Raw genomic sequence first — 26,908 nt, forward strand, 5'->3', positions numbered from 1 at the left:
ACTTGTCCTCAGGAAGCTTCTGCTTCTGAGCTTTCAGCTCAGCAGGTGCCTGAGTACATTCAGAAGGCACAGACACTGGAGGCAGTCAGGAATGAGTCCGTTGTCCATATTCTTCTGGTTTTGGAAAAAATACAGAATGTTAATATGCTTTGTGTTTTTAAAAACAATATTTAAATGACTGTAGTTGCCTCATATGACTTTTGGGAGGATCACACGCTATACTGGAAGAGACAAGAGCTTACAATTTCTTTGAGTGAATAATTAATTTCATAAAATGAGCAGAAGGTGTCCTGGATCTGAAGGTGAGAGTAGGATAGGTTCATTTTAACAAGAGGAAGGGTTGGAAAAGTTCACAGGAAAATAGGCTTTGAGCAGGTGTTTGTGGCACAAGTATCAAGTGCAGTGCCACAAGGGGAAAAGCAACCTTTAACAACATGAGAGATGAAAGCCAGAATGAGGTTGGAGAACAGCCAACTTGATGGTTTGGGGTGCTGGGAGGGGGTGTAGTAGGAAATACAATGGGGGAGAATCATAGGGACCAAGCTCAGGGTGGAGGGAATGAAAGGTAAGCTGATAGAGGACAGAGGTACACCAAAGAGGGGCTTCATCCAGTCCAGCAGGGAAGCCCCACATTAAAAGCAGAGTGAGCAGTCCCGGGAATTTGGGAGTGAACTCAATAATTCTTCTCTGGTTAAGGACCTGCAGGTTAGATAAGACTAGCCTTGGCCTTGTGATGATAGGGAGTTCTTTGAAAACTCATATTGCCTCTGTTTTGGGTCTTGAAGTCTCTATTGATCATTTTTCTAGTGAGTAAAGCTTTGAAGACTCAAGAGACATATGTGAAAGCAACTCTTTCATCCAGAGAATTGAGCACTTCTTAGGCCAAGAGTAAGAACTAAGAGGTGGACTTTGGCAAATGTGTCCCAAATTCACAAGTGCAGTCAGTGCTGACATGGATCTTGAAGGAAAGGGAGATGTTGAGAAGGGCGGGGTGCAAGCACTCAGGGCTCGGCCATCCATGTCCCTTCTGCCATCTGGATGTTTCCCCCTGGGAAAGGGTGGTTCTTCTACTGGGCTTTCATTATGGTGAGTCTGCAAGTTTTACTGAAAGAAACAACAACTCCGGTAGAAGGAAAGTTCTACAGAATGGGTGAGGAGGTTAGGCTTACTCTGCCCTGCTCCAGAGAAAGGAGGCTGACAAAGTGTAGGCATGTCACTGGGCCAGACTGCTGCATAATCAGTAGATGGAAGAGCCACTGAATGGTAGAAAGTGCTGCTGTACAAAACTTTCTGTCTGGAGAGATGTTTAAGAACTGGCTGTCGCTTCATGAAAGAGTCATCCTTTGTTCATTATTGAGGTAAGAGTGGGGTTAAATAAACTCACATGTGTAGGAAATTAGATAAGTATATTTTCCTGAGACTTTGTGAGACTATAAAATACTTTAGTCATTCAACATTCTTGGATGCTGTAAAAGAGAGTAGCTTCCCCCTTCACATTCATCTAATGATCCGTGTACATTTTGTATTGCAAGAATACACTATTATGTCAGCTGATGGCAGGGACTATGTATTTACTAGGTCTGCCTTTTATGGAGGAGGCATGCAATAAATATTTGTTGAGTGAATGTCAAATTAATTGTCTTGGTTGGGTGTCTCAAACATGGACTAAGTCCCATCCATGTATAAGGCATCTCTACCTGAAATACTTTAATGGTAATCATTTATTAGTCAAGATCTTGCTATTGAGTGGGTGCCAGACTACATGCCTTTCACATGACTCATTTAACCTCTGTAACCAACTTTATTTAAAAGATCGAACAGATACTAGTATGATTTATTAATAAGGAAATTGAGGCACATGAAAGCTGAGTAGCTCCATTATAGTCACACAGAAAGCAATTAGATGATAAGGATTTAAACCTATGTTGCATGGTCCCAAAGCTTGGACAGCTCATTAGGACAGTACATTTTGAGTGCAGGAGTGATCTTTAGCAACATTAATAATGTAGTATATGTTTAAAACATAGGTAGCAATTACTGAGTGCTTTCTATTTGCCAAACACTAGATACTCATTTAACCTTCATATTAATGTCATTCTGTGGGCACTATTATTATGTCCCTTTTACTGGAAGGAATAGAACACAAGATATTTGAATCCAGGTATATCATGTCCTAAAGTATACACACACAACATTGTATGTTACCCCTTTTGTTGTGATCCTGTCAGAACAAATAGTCCTCTTTCATGAAATGTGCTGCTCTAAGAGGACTGTAATTGGGTTGAACTTGGAACTAGATTTCAAATCACTTTTGCAGCGTAGCAAGATCCAAAATGTTCTTTATGTTTTTCCCGTGGCCATGGGTCAGCTAAGGGTTTAAAGAGGCAGGCTACGAGTGGCAAGGACTCCAAGGCCTCATTGTGGGAAGAACTGACTGTTCAGGACCAAATGGAACTGGGGAAAGGCCTGCTTCACCGTTGTACCAGCTCTGAGAACATGGAGTCCCCTAACCTCCCCATGCCTTAGTTTCATCATCTATGAAATAAGGGTAGTGACTGTGCCCCTCCAGAGTGTTGTTATAAAGGTGAAGGATCCTACTGCAAATGACCTCTCCCCAACTTTCTGATTGGCTCGGGCCACTGCTGCTCCTCCCATTCCTCTTCTGATTTCTCTGCCTCCTCCTCTTCCTCTCCACACTCCCCTTTCTTACTCTCTGGTTTCAAATTATTATTCACAATTTGTTCTTAGTGGAAAGAATTTTTTAATCAGAAAGCTGGAATTAGGTTGAGAAATACAAGTGTGGCCTCATTTTGTGAGCTTTCTCCTTCTCATGAAATGGAGGTTATCTCAGTAGGGTATCAGATGCTTAGAGGTCAGTCGGCCCTGACTCAGATGGAAGGACTCAGCAGGCAAGGTGGGCAGATCCAGGTTGTCCTTAGTCTAGAAACTATTTCACCTGATCAAAAATCAATCACAGTCCTGAGATAACTTTTGATCTTTAGTTGACTTGGAGCCAAACCTTGTGGACCATGTTCTAACATGGTGAGCCTAACCTCATGCAAAGAGCTATAGCCTAACCTCATGCAAAGAGCTATAGCTCCCTGGCCTTCCCTTTGGTTTTGTTTATTCAAGATCAAAAACTTTCTGCTGAGAAAAAGCGAAAGGGCTGGTAAATGCAAGAGTGTGTCTGCCTGCAGGCAACAGCTCAGTGTTCTGTAGCGCAGCCAGGAGATGAGGCACGACTGGAGTGATGGAGGAGCCAGGAGTTCACCACACTAACCACACATCACCTGGTGAGTTTCTTATTAAGGAAACTACCTATTGCCTTGGCCTGGGGACTCTTTCTGGGTTTGTTTAGGCTGGGAGGGCCAAATTGTTCCAAGATGCTGAGCAAAGCAGGATTTTCCATTTCATCCTTGGCTTGCCTTATTCCTTCTCCCAATGGGGACATTTTCTGCCTCTTGCCAGGGTATATCAGGAAAGATTAATTAGCTAATACTTATAAAGAGCCGTTGATGATGACTGCTAAGTGTTTGTGCCATGTAATTGCCATTTTTCCATGAAAATGTCCACATAGATACTAATGAGGTATTGTTGAAGCACCTTATGCCCCATTATTTTACAGTTGTCTTGCAATTAGCTAGCATCAGTACTATTTCAAATGACATTTATTGCCCATTTTCCTAGTTTAATTTTTGGAGATTTTATGGGAAGCCTGAGCATTGTTTCTTATTCACTGCAAGTTGAATAATTAAGAATGTAAATATGGCTTTGGGTGGAAGAGCAACAAGAGTTCTTCAGAGATTTTAATTAAGAACACTACTGCTTACTTCACTGGAAGGTTTATTATAGTGCCTAAGCACTCTTAAGCACCCCTTCCCTCTGGTCTGTGGCTCATGCCCAACTGTGTGTGCATGTGTGTGTGTCTGCAGTGTACTTATGTGAGTGCAATGTTTTCATGAGCAGTAGTGCAAAATGAGACCTGAAGACAAGAGTAAAGTCCTCATTTAGCTTAGCTTTCTTGAAGACACAAACTAGAGTAGCTGATTAATTAACTTTTTGCCATTTCTTACCATCACTCTGAGGTTTCTTTTTTTTTTTTATTTTAAAGAGAGTAGTAAAGAAAAAAGAACAATAGCAACATACCAACATCACAGACATAAACAAAACAAAGCAAGAACCTTAAACACGTGAGTTAGCTCAAATTAAACATCTTTGTGATATATTTACTGTATTATCAGTCATTGGACAAAATGTGTTTCATGCTTCCTTTATTCTTTACAAGTCAATAAATTCTTTGATGATGACAAAACAGAGTCTCATCTCTTCCTTTTCTCTTCATTTCTTATGGTTTTTAAAATTATTTTTTATTCTCTTTAATGGTTTGATCAATCTTGCATTCTTTTATCTGGTAATCTGAGCAACTTTGCTGAAGATAACAATATATAATATAAAAACCACTGTTAATTCATATCATTCTTTTTTGGAACCCTGCATCATTTTTATTATTTTTGTGTTATTTTGTTTCTGCCTATGTTGTTGTTATTTTGTTATTCTTTTTAAAATTAAAAAAAAAAAAAAACAGAGCCTCAGAGCAGTTAAGCAAGATGTCCATGGATACACAGCTTGTAAAAGATGAAGAAGGACTCAAACTTGAGTCCACCAGCTCCTGCTGTGGGCCTTTCACCCCATCTCTTAAACAAAATCATTATGCTTTCTATCTGGAAGTCTGTCTTGGTCACATCAAAGGCCAACTTCTGCCTTATCAAGGAAGCCTAACAGGGTCACTACTGTAAGTGTACTTTCGCTCCTTTCTTCTGATTGTATTTGCTGTCACTTCTCCCAGTCTGACTTTTATTTTAGCTGTACATCAGTGTGGAGGACAATATAATGTGATCATTTTAAGAACATGAACTTGGGATACAACTGGATTATATTCCTCTCTGCTTCTTCCTGTCTAGGTCATCATGGACAAAATTCAACACCTCTTAATCTTCATATTCCTGATGTGGCCACAGAAGGGAATCACATATAGAAGATTTTTACAATGTTTTATAATACATGGAAAAACATAACAAATAGTGGTTCATTGGATAGATAAAAACAAAATGGATCAATGAATAAATAAGTGATCAACCTTTGTTCATTTGCATAATCACCTCTGCAAAATACTTATCATCCAAACTTATATTCAGTACCTTTCAACAAATAACTTAAAAATAATAAAAATGCATTTCAAGAAGATTTGAGGCCAAGTATGTGGTCCAGACATTCCCTCTGTAGTACTAGGAAAAATTGAACTAAATCTGTTTGTGATGGTGAATTCAAATTCTTTACAACTATTGCTAGAGCCAGAGTATACTGACTATTCATGAGGTGCAATAAAAAGTCTGTGCTATTGACACTTCCTCCATCTCCTTTCATGTGTAGAGACAAAATGATGGTGGTCAAGTGGAGACTTAGACTTAAAATCAGAAGATTCTTCTCTGAATTCCAGCTCTGCCATATGCAGTTATGGGGGACCCTGGATATCAGGATATGCATATCAAGGACTCTGGCCTGAGCCCTGATCACTTGCCAAAGGTTACAGCCAGGAATGAAACAGACAGAGACAGAAACAACATGCAAAATGGCAAACTGGGATGGTCAAAGTCCAGTGAGGACAGAGACCAAGAGGCTTGGTGCCTTCTATGTTTATCAGAATTTCAGCATGAGTAATGAACTTGCAGTGGAAAAAAGGGGAAACAAAAGGCTGATCTGCTAACAGGCAGGGCTTGTGAATTGAGGAGCTAAGCATTCTCACACAGCTTTCAGGACAGTAGCTCAAAGTTAATAAGTAACGTGCTTAGCAGTTACTGAGGCCATTGGTTTGGGAAAGTAATTTAGGCAAGAATTGTACCATCCTCAGCTGTAGCATTTTTCTGGGTTTGAGGCACCTGGAACTTATGGATTTGTTTGTTGGCTTCTGCTCTGGCCAACGGTGTAGGGGTGGGTTTCACCCGAGATGCCAAAGGGAGCCTCTCTCCTAGCCATGTAGTTCTTGATGTTCTCTCACATTAATATTTGCCAATTATAAATTAATCACAGCCTCTCCTGCTCAGCCTCAAAGTGGTCTCCCACACATGGATGGCTTGACCTCTGACGGACTTTCCCTGTGTGAACTATTAAGACTCCAGGAAACAGATTCTAGAGATTTCCTTGTAAGAAGTTCTTGGGAAGTGGTCTTACAGCACCTGTCAGGGGATGAGAGAAGCAGAACCAAGTAAAAGTGGCTGCAACAAAGCTGAAGTGGATCCACTGGAATTTCTAATATTGGAATGGCCCCTCAGAACTGTCCTGAATTGGGGAAAGAGTGTACCTTTGAATTCGTGCAGAAGGTCCTGCAGAACTGGCTGGGCAAGGCATCCCTCTTTGGTAAACAGAGAGGAGTTCCCTGGAAGGAATCAATTGCACAGCATTGGCAACCCCACTCCAGCAGCTGTGGGTGTGAGTTCCTCAGTCCTGGGTGGGGATCTGAGTGGAGACTTAGCATCCACAGTGATGGCAGAAGAAAAGGATTTGTACTCAGGGAGTCTGAACCCTTATTCCTACCGTGGTTTTCTCCCCTTGTAACTTCATGACTATTATAGTTTCTACTTCAGGACTGGAAATACAGAATCTCTAAGTTTTTGACCTTGCCCAACTAACAGAGACTTTAGGGCACATATTCCATTAAATCTCACACACTTTTCCTTGGGCCATGTATTTGTCTACTCAATACCTTACCAAAACTTAGAAAATTGAAGAGTCTATGTGTGTATGCACGGGTGCAGGGTGTTTCATAATAAGCAGATAACAATTGTATCCCCCTAGATAGTGTCACTCGTGACTTCAGAAGAGTAATGGAAGTCCCTGACAACATAGTTCATGTCAAACAATGAGCCAGGTCTTATTTTTGTAAACATAATACCATACCATAAAATCTAATATATACATTTTTTCACATCATACATCATTCCATATTATTTCTGTACATATTTGCTACATATATATAGTATGCTTACTATGGTTATAAAGGTAATTGGAGCTTACAGATTGCTGACAAAGTTATATCGGAGCTTGACTCCAATACTGTAGGAGGGTTCTGCAGACATGGTTGCTCAGAAAATAAAAATAGATGGAATATTGCTTCTAAAATCCTAGTCCATTCCCCTGGTCCACACCTGAGTTATATGTTGCAAAAAATATAGAGAGACACTTTAGGAAAACCTGTGCTTATTTACCCCAGCCTAAAAAAATTTTCTACAAACAGCAGAGTTGTACCAGTTTGCTAGGGTGAGCACCTGGCGGTATAGTCCTGTCTGCACTTCCAGGATGTGAAGGTCAGGACTGCAGGAGCTCATGGAGACACAGTGGCTGCTGTGAGACTTTGCCCCATCACAAGGCTCGTTCAGGCATCTTTCCTGCTTTCTTCACTGAAACTTCCTGCTGAAGAAGGGCAGAGCTTTACTCTGACCTCTTCCTTTTTCTTCATATTTGCTTTTGCTTTCCTGGGCTCCTCCAGATGTGTGTATCTCCCATAGTCACAGTGGTTCTCCCAGGCCTCCCTCTCCCAGATAAAATGTGACAGCAGAGTGGAACAGAGAGGGCTTAAGTCATGATTCCCTCCTCTGGCAACTACCTGGCTGCTTAACTTCTCTGGGCTTCAGCTTCTTCCTCTGCAAAATGGGATGAGGGTGAAGGGGTTATAACCATTCCATAACTGTTAGGAAATTTAAGTTTTTAAAAAATGAGCGATGTAAAAGTTCCATACAAATAATGCCCTGGAGCTGGCTGTGAGATGCTTTTAACTCATAAAGGGGCAGATCAGCCTTTACTTCAGGAGAAGATGAATCACAGGTGTTGGACATGTTATGAAATGAGGTCAAACAAGATATTTTCTCAAGCCAGACTAACAAAAATTCCTACCCCCCTGCCCATGTGTTGGCCATTCCTCTCTGATCTAGATCATCCTCTTCCTTGTGTTAATTCAATCCAGATAAAGCCAGCTCTCACCCACTATAGTTCTAAAACCTTTTTTCCTATCCATTCCCTATCTCAAGCCATCACATCAGAATAACCAGACCCGATGAAATTGGCCCCAGGTTATTCAGTCACCCAACTAGATTACCAAGTGTCATGAAGCACAGTCCTAAGATTACAGGGAAGGATCGTGCACATGGTGGTCATTTTTTCTGCCTGCAGCTTTCACAGATAAGCCTCATAGCAGCCATGAGGGTCTTAACTTAATGTACCTAAAGTCCAGGAATTCAGAACTTTCCCTGAAGCTGACAATGTTCATACTCATTCTTTACTGCCTAACTTGTTTACTGGGAGGTTGTTTAACTTACAGGGTGCCTCCTACTCTCAATACCTTCCTTATTTTCTTAGCTGTTGAATTTAAAGCCAGGTCTGGTGGCCCTCACCTGTGAGTAGAGCATCTCCTGAGATTCACACAAGCAGGAAGGAAGTATCCCTCTCCAAATTTATTTAAATCTCTTTCTCTTCTGTAGACTGTGAAGTTTTTGAAGGGAGGTACTGAGTTTTCTCCATCATTTTCATTCAGAACATGGAATGAACCTGAAATTGTAAATTGAACCAATGAATAAACATGCATAAATCTATGAACACATAATTTTTTCAGATATTTGTTTCCAGCAGAAATATTTGCAGTACATTGTTTTTGAGTGGGTTGAGATTAATTTTTTTATTTTAAAGATAAAAGAATGAAAACATATTAACAAACACACAGACATAAACAAAACACAAAAATAATAAAAGTAATACAGACAAGCTGATAAGAAATTTGTATTACATATTGATATCTTCAAATTGGATAGTCAGTTAAACACATATAAGCATGTAAGACTGATCAAACAATTAAACATTAACTGTTCCTTTCCATAAGGCAATAGAAATTAGTAGTATAATTATCTTAGCTATCCTATGCAGACATATATACATACTTTTCACTTTTTCCTTTCTTTTTTCTTTTCCCTCATCCCAGTTGTTCTTCCCTTTTGAGCAGTTTCTTTCCCTTTCACTGTGTCTATTGTATGTTTTAGATTTTGTTTACTCTTTCAGGTTCTTACACTAATGAGACAATATGGTGTTTACACATGCGGGTCTGATTTATTTCACTTATGAGTATAGGCTCTAGTTGTGTCCATTTACTTATAAAAGCCCTGAGTTTATCTTTCTTTATAGGTGAATAATATTCCACTATATAAAAATACCACAACTTTTTTTGTCCATTCCTCAGTTGATGGGCATTTGGGTTGCTCCTACAATTTAGCTGTTACAAATTGTGCTGCTATAAACATGGGTGCACACCTATCATTGTAGTATGATGTTTTCAGTTCTTCTGGAAAAACACTCAAAAGGGAAATAGCTGCATTGAATGGGGCCTCTAACCCTAGTTTACTGAGGAATCTCCAGACTGATCTCCATAATGGTTGCACCAGTCTACACTCCCACTATCAGTGGAGAAAGATTCCTTTTTCCCCACAGCCCCTCCAGCATTTGTTATTGGTTGATTTCTTGATGATAGCCATTCTTTCTGGGGTGTGCTGGAATCACAGTGTTGTTTTAAATCGCATTTCTCAAATGACCAATGATGTTGAACATTTTTTCATGTATTTATTTGCATTTGTATTTCTTTATCAGAGAAGTGTGTATTCCTCTCAGATGCCCATTTTTGTATTCACTCTTTGAATTTGGGGAGGGCTGATTTTCTTAAATTCTTGATATGTTCTAGATAGAAGTCCTTTGTCTGAGGGACAGTTGGCTGTAATTTTTTCCTGATTCATGGGTTTTCTTTTCACTCTGCTGCTGATCTCTTTAGATGTGCAAAAATTTTTCAATGAGACACAATCCCAGTTGTTGGTTCTTTGAAGTACTTCCAGTGCAATTTGGTTATTGGTTTTTTGAACTCTCTGCCTAACCGTATGTCTTAACGTTTTTATCTACTTTCTTTTCCAGTAGATTTAGTGTTTCTGTTTTAATATTTAGATCTTTGATCCATTTTGACTTGAGTTTGGTGCATGGTGATAGACATGGGTCAAGTTTCAGTCTTCAGCATGTGGCAAGCCAGTTTTTCCAGCACCATTTATTAAAGAGGCTATCTTTCTTTCAGTAGGGATTAATTTTTTGTATTTAGGAAAGTTACCCCACTTTTGCCAAGAATGAAACCATGGAAAATTATACTGAAAAATGACAGAATAATTGATCTCCTTCTTTCTGTATGTTGGGAAAGTTCACAATTGTTTTTTAAAAAATTGAGCTTTTTTAAGTAGGTTCTCTAACAGGCATGATTATTTAGTGGACTGTTGGGCTGATTTAATGATGAAGTGTGTTTAATGTAGAGAATAGCATCTTAGAAGTTTTGCTCTGCTGAGTTGGGTGAACTCTGAATGGCTGAATTTAAATTAAATTATCACTTATTGGGTATCTATCAAAAAGTGAATATGATGCTGGGTACATTACCCACATTATCTTCATAACATATTGACATCATGGCTCCTTTTGCGCCCTTGAGGAGACTCATAAAGTGATATAATTTGCTGGGGATTATCCAGATGCTAAGCCTATGTGGAGGTCAGATATTTAATGTCCACAACTTAACTGAAACTCAGATGGGGCGAGTACAGCTGTATGTGGAGGACACCTGAGTCCTGCCAGCCCTGAGGTTCTGTGACCCTGGAGGCTGGGTGAGGACCTCTACAAGCTGAACTTTGTGTGCTGCCGAACACAGTGAGGTGTGAGGTTGGGAGGAGGAAGGATGAAGCGCTTGAGTTCTGCTGTTTATTTTCACTCAGTGCAGGATCAGCTGTTTTTACTTCATGGCATGACTCTGCCTGTGTCCCTCAGGGGCCTTCCAGGGCTCCTTGCACACAGACTGTGACCTTATGAGATGCTGAGTGGCCTGGATGTCCCTCTCATTTCATGCCACACTCTGCTCCCTGCCTGCAACTGGACACCAGGGTGGCTTTGGCGCCTGCGCTCTGTCCCTGAAAGTGCTGCTCATTCTACTTAGAATTCACTTCTCTCTCTGTGCCACCTAACTAAATCCTCTCCATCCATTCCCTCCAGGCCTGAGCATCTCTTTCCCAAGACAGTCGATGCTGCTTCCTTTGGGCCAGCTCAGCTTCCTTTGTGAATCACTGCCACAGATTGTTGTCCTTCTCCTTAGGCCACCTCCTTCGCTTTGCAACTACACACATACTGATGGACAATGTCTATCATTCCTTTTAGATCATAAGCTCTAAAGGCAGTGCAGCACGGCTGACGGGACCTTCGCTGTCATCTAACCACAGACACCGACTCTGGATCCTGTCTCCTGCCTCTGTGACTCTGACAGTTTGCATTTGTGAAAGTCATCCTTGGCAAGTGTGGACATTTGTGATGCACTTTCAAAAACTGTGTTCCATTCCAAGTTGAGAGCATTAACTGAGTACATATCTACACACTCCAATGACTAGTGTCAAGTAAATGGAGGAATGGAAGACCAGCTACAGCTGGTACTTACCACACACTCAGCTGTCTGCACGGCTTTAGAATGCTGGTTCCTCTGCAATCGCAAGACTCCCAGAGGTTTTTGACCTCTGGAGGAGAGTTAGTAAAGCTCATGTCCATAGAAAAAGTGGTTTTTTGTGGAACATTGCTGGGAATAGGAACCTGGACTTTGGAAGCAGGTCACCTGAATCTAAAAGCTGATGCCACTATTAATTAGCTTTGTGGATTTAAGTGAATTACTTGTCTCTGACTCAGCTTTTTCATCAGTAAAATGGGGGCCATAATAGTATTTATGTTGTGGTGTTACTGAAAGGGTCAAAAGATTTCTTATATATTTTGTAAATTGTTTAGAGCAGATTCTGACATGGAACACATCATATAAGTCCTTTCTGTTATTTTTATTTATTTGGCAGATAAATCATGCTATGCCTTTTCAATCCCTTCCCCGGTTCCTGCTAGGTCTCCTCCCATCTTCCTGCTAATTTCAGCTTCTGCCACCTTTCAGATCTGAGTTGCTGGATCTGAGCAAGCAGTGCCCTGGTGCTACTTGCATTATGGTATCTTGGTATTTTTCCTTTGTCTTTTCACAAAGGCTCAGCTCTCTGCTGGTGGGAAGTAATCATCTCAACTACTCCTTCTCTTTGTTCCAAGAGCATTTGCCTCATTGGTTCAATCAGCTGAAGTAGCAGAGGCAGAGATGGGCACAGAGGATCACAGAGGAGCTTCACCAGCCTGAGAAAACACGGCTGAGCCCAGGGACTCTCAAAACTGCAAGTCCAGTGCCAGTTTCTGTGCCTGTTCGTTCTCCTCATCCTCCCCTCAGTGGACTCCTGGCTGGTAAGCTGGTATTAAATGACCAGAACGGTTCATGAAACAGTTCCCCAAGGCGAGCTGCCAGGGCCGTCTTAAAGCAGAGCTAGCCATAAGGTTCATTAAAGGCAGAAGGATCTGAGACTTAAAACTCTGAGCTGACGGAGGCAGAGCACATTATGCAATATAAGAGAAAATAGGTGGAATCCAGAGGTTTGAGTTCAACCTGGTCTCTGTCACTTAAGAGGAGAGTGACCTCGGGCAAGGCTTTCCTCTCCTGAGGCCTCCTCATATTTTACAGGAAACCATTCATTTACTCACTCAACAAACATTTATTGAACTCCCACTGTGGTACAGATGAACTTTCAGAGGCTTCCAATAAAAAACATTCTGTGAAGTACATGCCCAAAACCTCAAATGTGAATTTGAGAGTAGACTTTCTGTAACTAACACAGAGCAGGAAATGTGGAATGTGCTAATGTACTTTGGAAATTATTTTTTTAAAGATACTACTTTTGGCTTTTTTATTCTCTAAAATGTATACATGCTATGTTATTGATTTAATTTTTTATTTTTATTGTTTCTTTTTATTTCAGGTTTACTTTGCTTTCTTTTTCTGTTTAAGAAAGAAACACAAATCACTGATGTTTTTTGTTCCAAATCTATAAAGTTGTGGATTTTTCTCTAGCCTTAGATGCTTTCTAAAGTTCTTTTTCCTTATGATTATTTGAAATATTTTAATGTCCCTTGTGATTTCTTTCTTGGTTCAGGCAGCATAGAGAAGTGTGCTGTTTAATTGTGAAATATTTGCATGTATATATTCTAATTATTCAATTGTCATTGTTGTTTTGTACTCAAACATACTCTGAAATCACGGTGCCACATCCCGTGAGCATGAGAGGAAATGTGCTTATCAGCTGTAAATCACAGCTCTGGGCCGAGGACCCATGGGGATTTTCCTATGTAGCATTCCAGAGGCTCCATATAAACAGTGTCCTTCTTCTGCTTGGAACTCCACCTTGCAAATTCTAGTTGGAGTAGTCACCCTCAAGCCCAGCCCCTGCTTCTTTGGCTCATAAAGCTGTGGCTTCCTATTTGGGCTTCATCTCTCTGACATGTGGGAGTCTTCAAAGATTCCCAAGGTGAAAAGTGGAGAAAACATCATGCTTACTTCATTGCAAACATAAAGTTTTATACTGACACCACTCCCTGATTCTCCTCTTAAAATGTTTTATATTTTGTCCAGTTTTGTGTTTGTTAATAGTTGTGTGTGGCGGGGAGAGAAGTCATGGTCTGGAATGACCCAATTCAAAGTACTACTTTTTAATTTAATATTACTTGCTTTCTAATAGTAACATAAGAAAGTGGTTTTGGAAATTTGGGTTGAAATTACAGTGCTCTTATTTTTATCAGAGTCATCTAACAGGTTTTTTAAATTTAACTTTTCTTTGCATTTCTAATCATGGATTTTCTTACCTTTACGAACATCAGAGGAAAAACATTATTGAGCTATTTTTTCCTCCCCTTATGAGCAACTAAATTGTACCAGCAATCGCTTTATTAAACCTTTCTCACAATCTCTGTTATACCATTTACTTGATTCCTTTTAAAAATAATGCTAAGAACTTGTTAACAAAAACTAATTTAATCCATAAGATCAAGTAGGAATGGCTTCCTGATTGGTTCACTAAAACACAATGTCGTCATCTCACAGTGCAAAATTTCACTGAGTTCACACAGTCCCCTGGAACTAAAGAGTTGCAAAACCAGTTCTGTATGTAGACTTTGCGGCTGGGTCTGTGCTTTTGCCTAACTCAGCATAACTGCTGATAACTCCATCTCTCCTTACTCAGGGGTGGTGAATCTATCAATGTGTAAAGGGTTATATGGCTCTCCTGTCTTTGCCTGATGTTCCTATTGGTTCGTGTTTTATTTAACATATTTTGATGAATCTCTCCTGTGTTTCATACTAGTTTTTGACAAACATACCCGATAATTCTGCTTCAGATAAGTCACTACCTTATATCTGTGTTGAATGTCTCACTCCAGAGACTTCTCAAACTCCTTGTAATTATTTACAGTACACCACTAGAAATGGGGTCTTTATTTATTGCATCTTTTAACGATTCCTTTACTATTGCATATTGCGCACACCCACAAAAATGCTGAAACTTGAGCTGTTTTTTTTTCTCCTCAAGAGCATACTCAAAAAGTTACTTTGCTCGAATACTTTATTAACAGAGGATAGTTTTTCCTCCTGTAGCAAGGACAAAAGTAGTATCTTTAAAAAACTAAGGTTTTTTGGCTGCTGATGAAAAATATCCAAGTATAAAAGTTTTATACTATTTGGAAAAAAATGCTTCACTGGATCAAAGTTTATGGATTCCGTATTTAATTCTTATGTCACATTGTTATAATAATTCCCAGATGCAACCATCCCAGGTTTTGTCCTTTAGTTGTTTTATACTTGTCTAAGATGGTATAAAGGAACATTGTAACATCCACTCTGGATATTTGCATACTTTTGTTTTCCTTACTTACTGGTTGTCTCTTTTTTTATTTTAAAGAGAATAAAAAAATAACAAACTCACAGCAACATAGACAGAAACAAAACAAAGCAAAAACAATAAAAATGATACAAGGTTTCAAAACAAAATGATAGAAATTAGCAGTGGTTGTTATATTACATATTGTTATCTTCAATGAATTTGCTCAGATTACCAGATGTATGAATAATAAAAACATTGATCAAACAATTAAAGAGAATAAAAATAATAAAAAAATTAGAAATGATACAGAGCTTCACTAAACAAGATGGTAGGAATTCACCAATGGTTGTTATATTGCATATTGTTTTCTTCAAATTAGTTGTTCAGATTACCAGATATAGGCACACAAAACTGGTCAAAAAATTAAGCATTAACTGTTCCTTTCAATAAAGTGTTAGATATCAGCAGTACAGTTATACCAACAATCCTTCTACATATTTTTCCCCTTCTTTCTTTTTCTCCTTACTTTCATCCCAGTTGTTCCTTCCTTTGAGCAATTTCTTTCCTTTTCATAATATCTATTGTACATTTTGGGTTTTATTTATGCTTTCAGGCTCTTATACTAGGGAGACAACATGATGTTTACACATATGGGTCTGATTTATTTCACTTATGAGTATGGTCTCTAGTTGCATCCATTTACCTATAAAAGCCTCAACGCTCAAAAATCAATAACATTCCTGTACACAAACAACAAACACATTGAGAGAGAAATTAGGGAAACCACAGCTTTCATAATAGCATATAAAAAATGCAGTACTTAGGAATCAGTCCAACAAAGGAAGTAAAAGATCTATACAGTGAAAATTACAGTACTTTGAAAAAAGAGATCAAAGAGGATTTCAGATATGGAAAGATATTCCTTGCTCACGGATAGGAAGAACCAACATAGTGAAAATGGCCCTACTCCAAAAATTGTTGGTTCTTTCATATATTTCAAATAGATAAGGCTTCTGGAGTGGTGCAACTGGGTAAATGAAATATTATTCGATCTCCCACTCGTGTAGATTTATCAACAAGGTATAATTTAAAGTAATAAATGTCACTATTTTTTGAGAGGGGAGGAGGATCAGGCTTTGTAGTCTGCAGAATACAAACTAAGGAATTCCTGGCTCAAGTTGATCAAGGAATAGATAGAAAGTGCAGGCAGAGTAATGTGCAAAATTTTAAAAAGCAAAAAATAGAGCCAATTGTTTTGAAAAAATAAATGACTGGTAATGTTAACAATTGGAAGAAGAAACTGATAATTAGAGTTGGCTGGGAAAGAAATCTTTTTACAGAAAGACTGTGTCATCAAGGCAGGATTGTAGAAACTCTGTATACTTATTGCAGCGTAAACACTCTTGCTGTTTCAACCCCACAATTGTGTTTGTGTTTAAAAGTTGAACAGGCCTTTTATTCTTTGAAGCATAATTACCTCTGTTTCTCATTTGTTGTCGTATCTCCTTATTTACTGCACAGTCCTCAGGGCTCCACTCTCCTTTTCACAACTGAGGAATTCATCTGTATTCTAGACCCCCAACCCTCCATTTCCATTATGGGTTGCTTACTGGTGAGGCTGCCCCGGTGCCCTTGCGGTCAGCAGTGGGAATGGCTCATATACTGAATCCAGACAGGGTCACAGGTACATATGGACCTCTCTGCCTATTAGTCTGACAGATTATTTAACAAACTTAAGTAGATCAGGCAACTAATGGATTTCACAGTACTCCTTCAGGATGTAAGCGGCGGAGGTGCAATGGACTAGGAAGAGCACATCTGAACTCACCAAAAGCTTTTCTTTGGTTTTTATTCTTTGAAGCATAATTACCTCTGTTTCTCATTTGTTGTCGTATCTCCTTATTTACTGCACAGTCCCTTGGAACTAAATAGTTGCAAAAACAGTTTACATGGTATTGCTTTGAGGCCAGGTCTGAGCATTTTTGCCTAAATCATGCCCTCAGAGATAAAGCAAAACATGAAATTAATGAATTAATTAAGCAACTTGCAGTTACATTTACAGAAAACCTCTCTCCTTAGAAAATAGCACTGGGGTGGTTGGTTTTGTCTTCATTAGTCAAGATGAGCTAACCGATATGGGTCTCACCGGGGTAAATAGGCACAAAGTCTAGAATGCAGTGCTGGGGTTTGACGAAGGGGAAGAAGGGTATGGTTTGGCAGCACTTTCTATTTCTGTTTGGAAGGCATGGACTGAGAGGTGCTTCCCAAATACTATTTAACCAGGTCTCTTTTTATCTGGAGGAGTACCTCAGCCTCTCTGTTTTTTTTTTTCTGGGCAATGGAGTGTATTCTCTTGCAGTTCCCATTCCCAAGATCACTGGCCCAGAACTGGACCTCAAACTGGATTTTAAAGACTAGATAAAATAAGTGTCCTCTCTAGAAACCACTTCTCCATCCTATGCTTAAATAGCTGTTTACTTTATCTTCTGTTTGTTTTATAAAAACCCTTGAATCATTTTTTCTTGTGTGTGGGAAATAAGGACAACTCTATTCGTTCCAATCCATTAGTCAATTGAATCTCTAAGATGTGTTAAATGAACTATGAAACTGGTAGGACATTTTTACTTCATGCAGTATTTTATGTATACCTGACACTGTACTTGGACATCACAGTGCGCTCCATTATTTATCTATCTGTCCTATTCCTACATCACAGTTTTAATACTTTCAGCGTGAAGCTTCTCTTGGCACTGCTGTCCTACGGGCTTAGCAAGTTCTTTGTTGGGAGGCTGTCTTGTGCAATGCAAGATGAAAGGCAGCATTCTTGGCTGCTACAAACTAGATGCCAGTAGCATCCCTTCTTCCCTCAACCGAATTGCAATAAGCAAAAGTATCTCCAAGAGATTGTCAAATACCCCTGGTACACAAAATCTCTCACACTTGAGAGTTATTGTTTTAGTCTTAATAGCCTTTTACTACATTTTCTTAGTGTCTCCTCTCAGTTATTCCCAGATATTTATTATTCCTATTAAACTTTAGATTCATTTTATAAATATATTTCATAAATATTTAACTTCTATATTAATTTAGGACAAGAATGGGATTTTAAAATATTAACTATCCCATACAGAAATGTTTCATTTATATGATTTTAAATTGTTTTTTACATTTCAAGGGAAATGCAGTCCTGCAATTGGTTGCAAGTTTATTAGTTTTTCAGTTTTTATTGGTATATGTTTGTAGGACACAATGATCACAGTCCACTTGAGGAGTTGATACATGCACATAGCACATCTTTAATTCTTTTTTCATCTGCTTTCCTACTTCCTCTCTTTTTTCCCTCTCATATGCAAGTTCAAGCCCATCCTGGGCAACTTAGTGACTTGATGAGACCCTGCCTCAAAATAGAAAAAAGGGCTAGGGATAAATATTTGGACCTAAGCTCTGGGTTTGATCCCCTGTACCACAAATTTGTTTTTCAATTTATCTTCTTGTTTTGTTATTACCCCAGTGGTAGATATATTAATTATTATTTACATTTATACGATAGACTCAAATGTTAGGAGAGCCACTTGGTTTGGATTCTAGGTCTCTTTCTTTTAATATCTATCTCACTTCAAGATCTAAAAGTTGGGAAACAAGAGAAGAAAGATACAAAGTACACTGTGAGACTTTGTCTATGTCTATATTTAAGAGAAGAGTAAGAAGTAAAGTCTTTTTCAAAGCAAAAGACTTTTCCCCCCATGGGTTTTTAAAAAATGTTTGACTTTCTCTTCTGGCCAAAAATCCCATAAATTTCCTTTAGCTGATTTCTAGGTCAATTTTTCAAACTCTAGAGGTTTGTGCACTTTGGATACATTTGAAGATGACCCCTTAATTAAGGATGCTTGGGTGATGTTCTGAGGCATTGTTATCTCATTCATTTTAATGTGGTTCTAGTATTTTATTTAAAGAATCAGCTGGGCATAATAAAAAGGTGAATTATGTGGTCATGACCTGAAACTCATTATGATCCTAAAACATTTGACTTTGTCCTCCCTTTTCCTATCTCTGCCTAGGCCCCAGGAATGGAGACTAATTGGAATATAAGGTCTGTGTCCTAAAGTCTTTTTGACTAAAATTCAACCCATAAATATCACTTGTGCTTGAATATGAAGAAAAAGTATTTCTTTTTCTTTTTTCTCAGAATGTGGCCATAAGGGACTTCCTTAGTTCAGTTATGATGTGAAAAACTAGATGTGTCAGAGATATCAATGGTCCTGGTTGAGACAGGCAAGGAAAGCTTGGGAGGAAGCATGGTTCAAAACAGGAGACAGACCACAATATTTCCAGACAACAAGTTACCAGGAAGGGTGGGAGAGCCGTCCAGTATCAGATGGAATTAATTTCAACATAAACTCACTAAGATGTGCTAAAAAGAGATGATTCAAAATCTCTTAGGTTAGTAGCATCAGGAAAATCTGCCAGGAAATAACCTGGCTTTAGTTTCCAAGCAAACTTCAAGGATGGAGAGAGCAAGTGAGGGAAGACTAGAGATAAATCAGAGCACTAGTTTTGCAGAATCAGATGAATCAAACCCAAGGAACAAGTCAGAAGCTCAGTTAACTAAGATGAAGAATGAAATTGTGGCAGAACTAGTAGTAAATATTTTTTCCTCTGTATCTTGATGTGTCAGATCGGACCAATTTTCATCACATTATAGGTGAGAGTCAGTTTATCCTTTAAGTCAAACAATGCTTTTTGAATGTGTTTGGAATAGGCAATGGGAACTCAGTAGATGAGCAGAGAAGCATCCTGCAGCCATGCAGCTTATGTTCTAGTGGAGGGAGACAATCTAATAAACAGAGAAAAACAGATAAGATCTGTAGTATGTTAGAAAGTAAAAAGTCATATTACTTTTTAAGGGAGCAGGATAAGATGAATTAACAATGCAGAGATGTCAAATCAAAATAAATGCAGACCAGATAGAGGTGAACACTGAGACTATTGCAGTGGAGAGTGCTCCAGCCTCCAAAACTCAGGCATCTCAAAATCAAGCAACAAAGGAGTTATTCAGGGAAGGAGAAGCAGAACTAGCTGTAAGTTTTCAGCAGGGCAGTGAACAGGATAAGCAGGTGGCAAAATAAATATCTTTCAGTGTAGAAATGTTTTTCTTTGTGGTTCTTAGAATAAGCTGTTGAGACGGGATGTACCACACCTTGGTGGTTAAGTGTTAAAACTGGGGTGGTGGTAGTGGTGGTGATGGGGAACAAAGGGATCACAAATGATAAAATGGTATATTCATACACCAATCCCCCAACAAATCTAACTATTATGACCTTCAAACATATACACTACTGCTGCTGGTACTGATACTGCTGCTGCCACTACTTTTCCTTTTTCCTTCTTTTCTTTCTTTCTTTCTTTCTTTCTTTCTTTCTTTCTTTCTTCTTCTCCTCCTCCTCTTCTTCCTCCTCCTCCTTCTTCTTCTTTTCTCCTTCTTCTTCTCTTTTTCTCCTTCTTCTTCTTCTCCTTCTTCTTCTGCTACTAGTGGCAGACAGGAATTCTACCACTGAACCACCCACACACCAATAATAATAATAATTAAAACCTCTACTGGAAGCATCAGTTAAAGTGTACTCAGCCCAAGTTCCATGGGATGATAGAACAATTGTGAGCACCTGGTCTCAAGGGAAGATGTTCATGAGTAATGTAAAAGAGGGTGGTCAAAGAAGGGCTCAATGAGAAGCTCACATGTTAGCACAGTTAAGTGAGAAAGTGAAAAATTGAAAGTTTCAAGGGATCAAAGCTTGCTGTTATCAGGAGAAAAGTATTCCTGACAGAAGGAAGGGCAGAATAGGCACTAGCAGGAGCTTAATGGTGGTATTTAAAAAATAGAATGATGGTTGTACTTTTGGAAGATCGTTCCAGTAATGTTTCCCAACTTGCCAGCTCTTTTATTGTGTGGCTGTGTCAAATTCCCATGAATAAATAGAGTTTATTTCTCCATGCGCTCAGATCCTTCATGTCTAGAATTGCTTTGATGTCTAGAGTTGTTTTGATCAACACAATAAGGTACAAATATTTGGTTTTGTGTCAGTTCCAGGTATTGCTCTTAACTGGCCTGGAAATTTCTACTTTCTGCCTTCTTTGGCACTGGTTTTTGGACGTTGACTCCAAGAATAAGGGGCATCATAACTGTCTTCCAAGAGAGACCCAAGGCATGGGGAGAAGCTTTAAGGAGGGGCTCTGTTCTGCAGCCCTGACTAAGCTTCCAGCATGAATTGTCTGTTACAGGTGTGAACTGTTTTAGACATCAGGGCCACTGAGGCTTCAAATGACTTTAGACCCAGGTGACACTCAACTGTAACCACACAAGAAACCTCAAACAAAATGCCCAACTGTTGTTGGAGATGGGGCTCAGCTCACACGTCCAGCATGTGCTAAGCCCTGGGTTGGGTCTCCAGCCTCACAAAACAAACAGTAAAAGAGATTGTTCAACTAAAGCCAGTCAACTCACAGAACTACCTAGAAGCAATCCCCCATCAGAGAACTCTCTCTTGTTTTGGACACACTCATCTCACCATTCTTGCCAATTTGTGGAGCAGTTCTGCAAGTCCTATCTGGTGAGTACCTTTATAAGGTGTGATAAAAAATATGATGAATGCTGCTGTGGAGTGCTGTTCGATGGAAAGGCAGGCCCATTAAACTTCAGGGTGTTTCCTCATCCACTGTATAACTAGAACTAGTACCATGTGACTTCTGATTCTTCACCAAAATCAAAATGCCCCTGTAATGTAAACATTTTGAATCAATTCAGGACACCCAGCCGCCATAACAGTGCAACTGAAGACACTCATGAAAGAGGACTTCCAGAACTGTTTCAGAAAGTGCCAAGAATGGTGGAATAAATGTGTTCCAAGTGAGAGTAATATTTTGAGAGGGATTAATGGCAATGTGTCCTTTACTCTAATATACTGAAAATGTAAATATTCATTGTGCTTTCTTAACACACCTTGTCAATATGAGAGTCATTATTATACTATATGGGCATTTAAAACCCATGAACTAATGAGATCACACGGAGTGAGTGTGTTTAAAAGAGAGAATAGAACCAGAGACTCTACTGGATCAGAGCAGAGGAGAACACCCTTCTGAGCTATTCCAAAGTGAAGAGCTAGGCAGAAGACAGAGTCAGCACACTAGATCGAGAAAGTGGACATCAGTGACAGGAAGAAAACCAAGCATGTCTGGGAAATCTTGTGAAGAAAGTGCTTCTGGGAGGAAGAGGTTATCAGTGTGTCAAATGCTACAGATAGGACAAATGAGGAACTGAGCACCAGCCGCTGTACTCAGCAATATGGTCTCAGCTAAATAATCTGATTCTCTGCTTGTGTTTCTCTGTATGTACAGCACCATGTTTATTGACCATTTACTATTTACTATTACTTGGGGGAAATAAATCAAATAAAATGCCTCCCCCACAAGGACTTCAATCAACCAAACAATATTTACTGCAGAGTTACTATGTGTATGAGAAATATAAATGTGGAGAAGACACATGTTTGACCTCATTAGTAGGTCAAACATTAGTAGACAGGAACACAGAGACTGCCAAACAGTAGATCAGGTCAAGCCTACACGAAATATTACAAGCAACTAAAGTTTCAGTAAATAGCAACATGTGAGGCAGAATGGAATATGAAGAAGAACACATGAAGAGGAACATAGGAAGAAACATATCTCTTCCAACATACGAAGAGAAAGGTAGCTTTCACTGGAAAAATCAGGAAAAACTTCACAAATAGGAACACAAATAGAAAAATTCAGGGGTGGAAAACATGAGACTTGGGTACTAGAGGTCAGCAAATAAGCAACTTGAGAGAAAGAATACTGATATAAAAAGTATGCATGATGATGTCAATGAAACTGGCGGCTATTTTGCTAAGGGAAACCAGTCATAGAAAGACAAATATAATTCCATTGGTTTATAATCATAAACCAATCATAGAAAGACAAATATAATTCCACTTTTACCAGGTATCTAAAACATAAACTATCAATAAGAACTCAAGAGACTTCTTGGAGCTTGTTCCCTGCAGTTTAGAGAGAGCTACTGTACACTGAACAATTTATTAAAAGGGTAGATCTCATGTTAAGCCTTTTAACTACCATAAAAAATAAAAATTCACTAATGTTTTTTAAAAGTAAGTGGTGATAAGTCAAGAATGGGTGAGGCCATGTAGATGATTTTGGAGTTGGCCTGTTTTTGACCTATGGTAGTGGTTGATAAATGGAATTTTGGACCACTGGCTACATCATAAAACTTGTATTTCAAGAGAATCAATCTAGTGGTGGAAGTTGGGTGGAATATGGAGGGAGGATAGTAAGATAATATCCCTGCAATTGATTGCTGCTTAATGCTTATAGACATTTTAAATGTCTTTTTCCTTTGAGCATGTGTGCTCCTGTACATTAGGATCTGTGTGCATGTGTGAGTAAACCTGTACATCTCTTTATTAATACACTAATTCATAGCTACTGCATTTGCTGCTTAAAATGGAATCCATTTATTTCACATTCTTACTCTTACAAATACTGTTCTTAAGAATTCAGTTGCACTACTTGAAGTTTCTCTAGGTTCTACCACAAAAAGAGCTTAATTTGTTTTAGGGTTTGTATTTATCTTATTTTATGTTTTTGGAATTATCTCATCCACAAACTTTTATATTCTAGTCTTTAATTCTTACACACACACACACACACACACACACACATACTTCTGAGCATGATGCCTGTTACTCATTATCACTCAGAAAGTAATAATTCATCACTGTTTTCCTTTTCTCTATTTTAGATATTTGGAAAAAAATTTCCAGTAAATATTTAAAAGTTAAGTACTTTTATTTTTTTTATTTTTTATTTTTTTTGGGTTTTTCTCCGGTACCAGGAACCGAACTCACGACCTTGCGCTTGCCAGGCAGGCGCTTTGCTGCTGAGCTAAATCCCCAGCCCCAAGTACTTTTATTTTTAACTCATTATTAGTATTGTTTTAATTTCTTCACCTTGTCCAGAATCTTGAATTTTTATTTTATGTTCTCACCCATTTAAAAAATTAACTGAGCATTTATTATGTGGAAAACTGAAACACCAATATGACCATCCCCACAGAGGTCTCAGCATCCCAGACAAGTCAGGCACTGTTTTAAATTACTATTGGTGGAATAGAATAAGAGATATTATACTTGCACAAGCAAATTGCTGGGTCACTCATTTCTCTTTGCAAATTTTATTGACATTTCTTAGTGTGAGATACATTAGTCAAATTCAAGTGTATAAATTTTACTTTTATCCAAAGCAGTAATATTCATGTCCTTTTATCAGAAATTTATTATCTTTGAATTGCTTTATGCATGATTTTGTGTTAACATCTTCCTTCTCCTTTTGGAAGCCTTTAAATAGTTATCTGAAAATATTTTAGGTGGAGGGTGGGTTAACTGCGCTGATGTTCCTGTATTCATAGCAAGGGTGTGAATTAGTGCATTCTTGCTGCCTAATAACTCATTTGATACTATTACATTGTGCTCTGAGCCTATGCTTTCATTTAGTTGTAGTAAACTCATGTCTCAGGATACAGTTTGTTGCATTTTACTTTGAAACTGAGAAGAGACCATCCTTAATAGAAAATACCAGGATGTTCACAGTAGATGGTATGTGGACACCCTGTTGATTTCTCTTTTTCTTACAAGCTATCCTTAGTGTTCTCTTTTCATGCATCTCTTACTTGTAATAGGTGTTTTAAACTCTTCCTCCCCTTTTTAAATGCATCTGAAAAATAATTGTAGCTAGTTTAATTTTCCTTCTATTTTAAAATATCAAATTAGTTTTAAAAGACTCTCCTTCCTATCTCTTTTTGTTTGTGTTAGGCAGCAGACCTCTTCTCTGAGAAACAAAAATGTAGGCAGTTGCCTGGCCTAAACTGCTGCTAGAAGAGGACGTCAGTTTTCACAAGCCTGGTTACAAGGGTCCTCAGGCCTTGCTACTGTCCTAAAGCTGGGTTACAGATCAGTGGAAAATGGGGTTCAGTGCATGATAACTTACACATTCTTACAAATGTTATATTTAACATCTAGAGAATGTGTTAGTGAATTCAGGTCTATTTTGATTCTTTTTTAACATAAGATTCTTCATAACATATGAAGCTCAGTGCTTCATATTAGCACATATATTCTAGCCTAGTAAACTTGGTATTAACTCATTGTCTTGGTTACTTTTCTCTCATTGCTGAGACAAAATACCTGATACCCAGAATTAAGGAAGGAAAGGTTTATTTAATTCACTGTTTGTGGAGGTTTCAGTCCATACTCGGCAGGCTCCAACGCAGAGTGGCAACAGTTCATGCTGGTGGAAAATAGCAAACGCAGCAAGAGCAAATGGGGAGGAGTCACAAACAAGCCCCTTCCCCCCCCCTTACATTGTATGCAAGCTACCCGCCACAGGGCAGTGTAGCTCTCACACCCATAATCCCAGCATTGGACCATCGATCAATCATAAACTCTAGAAGCCCACCCCATGACTGCAAGGGGCTTTGGGAGGACATCCAGAACCAAACCATAACACTCATACACTTCAACTCACCATGCAAAGCTCTGCAGAAAGGAGACCTTGGAGAAGGAACTGTCTGGGGGCACAGTGGACTGTGTCTTTATTTTAAAAACACTTTTGTTAAAGCATATAAAGATGAGAAAAGAGCAAGATTCATTTGCTGTTAGCAGGAGGTCAGTCTAAAAGTGAGCTGTTCCTGATATCTGGGATTTTGTAGAGTATATTTCCTGTAAATCTGCAGCTGGTCATGAGACCACTGACCAGAATACAGGGATATGATGTGAGGTACAAGGCAATGAATTCTAAGACTAGTCCATTGTTATCCATTTCCAGAAAAAATAATCAAGATGTAATGCCAGAAAACTGCATTAAATGTTAGCCACTGTTAGCCAGCCTGGTGGTGTATGCCTTAATCCCAGTACTCTGCGAAGCTGAGGCTAGAGAATCCCAAGTCTTAGCCCATCCTATGTGAATTAGTGACTGAGGAGACACTGTCAAAAAAGAAAATGTGAGATTGGGTTGAAGGCTGAGGGTGTAGTCCTCAATCCCCAGTAAACCAAGACAAAAATAGTTAACTGTTGTCCCTTCAGAGGATGGGACATATAAACAAGTGCAGAATGCACGTTTTGTACTTTTTGAGGTTGTCAATAAGCAAGATAAATATAGGTGGAGAAAGTGTGAGCTTTCAGCTTTTTTCTTTTTCCCCAAACGGCATTCAGGCCTTTACAGTTTTGAGCATCTTCTGTGTACAACCATCCTGTCAGAAATCACCTATGCCCTGCTCAGACACTAAAACACGACCATAGAAAAAGTGCCACTCAAGCAAGATGAGGCTGATGCAGCTCACAGCTTCCACCGAATTTCCTACAGCTAAAAAGGATCCACGCATTTGCCCTGCACTCTGGTCTCAAAGGCAGCTGGAGACTAGAAGTTAGTTGGTCGGGGTTATCTTGGGACATCTGTAAATGACCTAATAAAGTCTCAACTAAGTATAGAAGAACAGTGTGGAAATGAAAGAAAAATAACCTCAGCACTATTGGTGTAAGAGGGCAAAGTGCTGACCTGTTAGTGACTGTAGAATTCCTGATGTTATTCTTCTTTCATGGTTCTAGCTTGTAGCTGCTAAGCAAGAAGGTCTTGCTTTTCTTTTTCTCTGCTCAGCCACCTGCTCTCCTTCCTAAAGTGATAATGAAGGATTACATTCCCTGGACGGGTAAAGTGATAGCCTAATTAAATGTGTGAGTTCGTATTTGTACAACTAGAGTGAGGGAGAATGATCCACAGCAGCTACAAGACCACATATAATTTTATTACATATTTCTCAAGCTACTTGCAGAAAAGGGAGAATTTTACTTTTAAAATTTATACCCCATCCCAGACTGAATCTTCTATGAAATGTAATAAAAATGAATTACTTCAGAAACTACATGTGGCACAAGGTACAAATGTAAATGTTTTCCATTATTAGATTCAAAAGACATGAAATTTTTCTC

This window comes from Chinchilla lanigera, unplaced genomic scaffold (genome assembly GCF_000276665.1).
Source record: "Chinchilla lanigera isolate Chin_1 unplaced genomic scaffold, ChiLan1.0 scaffold00060, whole genome shotgun sequence".
Taxonomy (NCBI): Eukaryota; Metazoa; Chordata; class Mammalia; order Rodentia; family Chinchillidae; genus Chinchilla; species Chinchilla lanigera.